A 2,667-nucleotide genomic window follows, 5' to 3' on the forward strand; every position below is an offset into this window, starting at 1 on the left:
TAGGACAAGGAGAGGGGGTCGGCTCCCCTTCCTCCTCTCTCTCCTCTTTTCCCCCCTCCGCGAATCCTATTCCAACTAGGAAAGGGGGGAGTCCTACTCCCGGAAGGAGTAGGACTCCTCCTGGCGCACCACCTCTTGGCCGGCCACCCCACCCCCCTTTTGAGCCTTTATATACGGAGGCACGGGGCACCCCTAGAGACACAAGTTGATCCACGTGATCATATTCTTAGCCGTGTGCGGTGCCCCCTTCCACCATAGTCCTCGATAATATTGTAGCGGTGCTTAGGCGAAGCCTTGCGACGGTAGAACATCAAGATCGTCACCACGCCGTCGTGCTGATGGAACTCTTCCCCGACACTTTGCTGGATCGGAGTCCGGGGATCGTCATCGAGCTGAACGTGTGCTAGAACTCGGAGGTGCCGTAGTTTCGGTGCTTGATCGGTCGAGCCGTGGAGACGTACGACTACATCAACCAAGTTAACACTTCCGTTGTCGATCTACAAGGGTGCGTAGATCACACTCTCCCCCTCTCGTTGCTATGCATCACCATGATCTTGCGTGTGCGTAGGAAATTTTTTGAAATTACTACGAACCCAACACATTACTACCATGAGAAAGTTGTGTCCGTTGAATATTCAGAACTATTTCAGTTATACAATCAAGACGCACTCGACAAATCTATCGTCAGTTGCTATTGTCTGTAAGTGAGTTCTTTCTGTAATTTAAGTCTCAAGCTAGCTGTAGTGATCATTTTGATCGATCATTACCTGTAATTATCCTCACTATATTCTTTTCCGTGGTATTATGCAGGATGAAGATTTATGAAATGAAAAAAGGTGAACGCTATGGCATTGGGTTCATTGACCCAAATACCATTAATGAATACACATGGAAATTAGATCCATATTATGAAAAAAGTGTAGAGGAAAGCATGCTAGAGTTCTTCAAGCGCCTTAATACCGATGAAGATATACTACTTCCTTACAACTTCGAGTGAGTCACACTGTCTTGTACTACAAATTCTGTTTTTGCCTACTAGCTAGCTACATGTTTTTGCTTACATATGCCCGCTTAATTAAGACATGCAAACGTGTGTGCATGCAGATTTCACTGGATCTTGTTAATCATTAAAGTTGAGGAAGGAACAGTTGAAATACTGGGCTCACTACTTAAAAAAGCAAGTGACTACACCATCTTGTCTGGGATAGTCAACAGGTAATTTCAATCATTATTAACTATATCTTGGCCTATTTAGTTCGTCATTTCCTGATATGAACTATTTAATAACCCCTTTATTCATTTTCTTTGTCGGCGGGCAGGGCTTGGTCAAAGTTCATTAGCGTCACTTCAGGACAATGGAACCAAAAGCTGAAATGTTATTGACCCAAGGTAAGTAATTAAGTAGTACTAGCTAGCTAGCTAGCTGCCATCTCTTTAATTATCATACTTGATTAATTATTATCTGATCAAATTCCATTCTCGTAAAGGCCCTGAAGCAGGCGTCGGGGAATAATCTGTGTGCATACTACGTTTGCGAGAACATTCGTATGATGGCGTCCGAAAGGAGCAGATCTCAAAGACAGGAGTGGATACGTTTGTCAGAACACTATTCACAATTTTTACACCATTATCGATATCTAGTCACACAACTAATACACATGCATATTGATCTCCTTCTTAACAGTTCAAAGAGGTGCGGGAGCAGCTCCTAGCAACGGAGCGCATACAAGCAATTCAAAAGGAAATAACGGGATTTTTGCTCGACCAGGTCATAGATCCCAAAGGAGTATACTATTACCCGCTACCGCCCCCATGAACCACTTCCAATTGTTATCGTGCTCCAAAGGCACCAATTAGGCTAATGCCACTGGCTTCAAAGGCACCAATTATGAGAAATTGTATATAGCTAGCTAATTATATATATATATATATATATATATATATATATATATATATATATATATATATAGTGTTACTATTCATCACCTAGGATGCAGAATAAGTTATTCTTCACCCGAGGTAATCTTACAATCATTTCATAATTAAATTACGTTTCGAATTCAAATAGTTACATTCCTATTGATTCAAAACATAAAATTTGACATAAGAAAATAAAAATATAGGTAATAAGACAAGAAAATTTGCAGTTATGTGTATTTTAGACTATATTTTTACGTTTCTAATTTTACATAACATAAAATATTTTTTACGGTGATTATATATTTTCTTACGGTCCTTTTTTGCGTCGGAAATAAGACAAAACTTACGGAACATAAAAATTACGGTGCATTGATGGTAAAATAGAGAGGGGTGAAGAATAACTATTCCTCACTCAGGGTGACGAATAGCGCGACCATATATATATATATATATATATATATATATATATATATATATATATATATATATATATATATATATACATACATGTGTGTATATATGTGTGAATTAATTAATATATATATATGATCGGTTCTACTAGAAATTCTATTTATATATATGCATAACGTGTACAATATATAGTATCGTAAAATACCAGCAAACGAAAAAGAATTAAATGGAAAACACAAAATTAAATGAAAAAGAAATCATAAACCCAAAAGCACCCAACCTTTTAATACCGGTTGGTGTCACCAACCGGCCGGTACTAAAGGGCTCCCTGCCCCC

Source organism: Triticum dicoccoides, chromosome 7A, assembly GCF_002162155.2.
Source record: "Triticum dicoccoides isolate Atlit2015 ecotype Zavitan chromosome 7A, WEW_v2.0, whole genome shotgun sequence".
NCBI lineage: Eukaryota > Viridiplantae > Streptophyta > Magnoliopsida > Poales > Poaceae > Triticum > Triticum dicoccoides.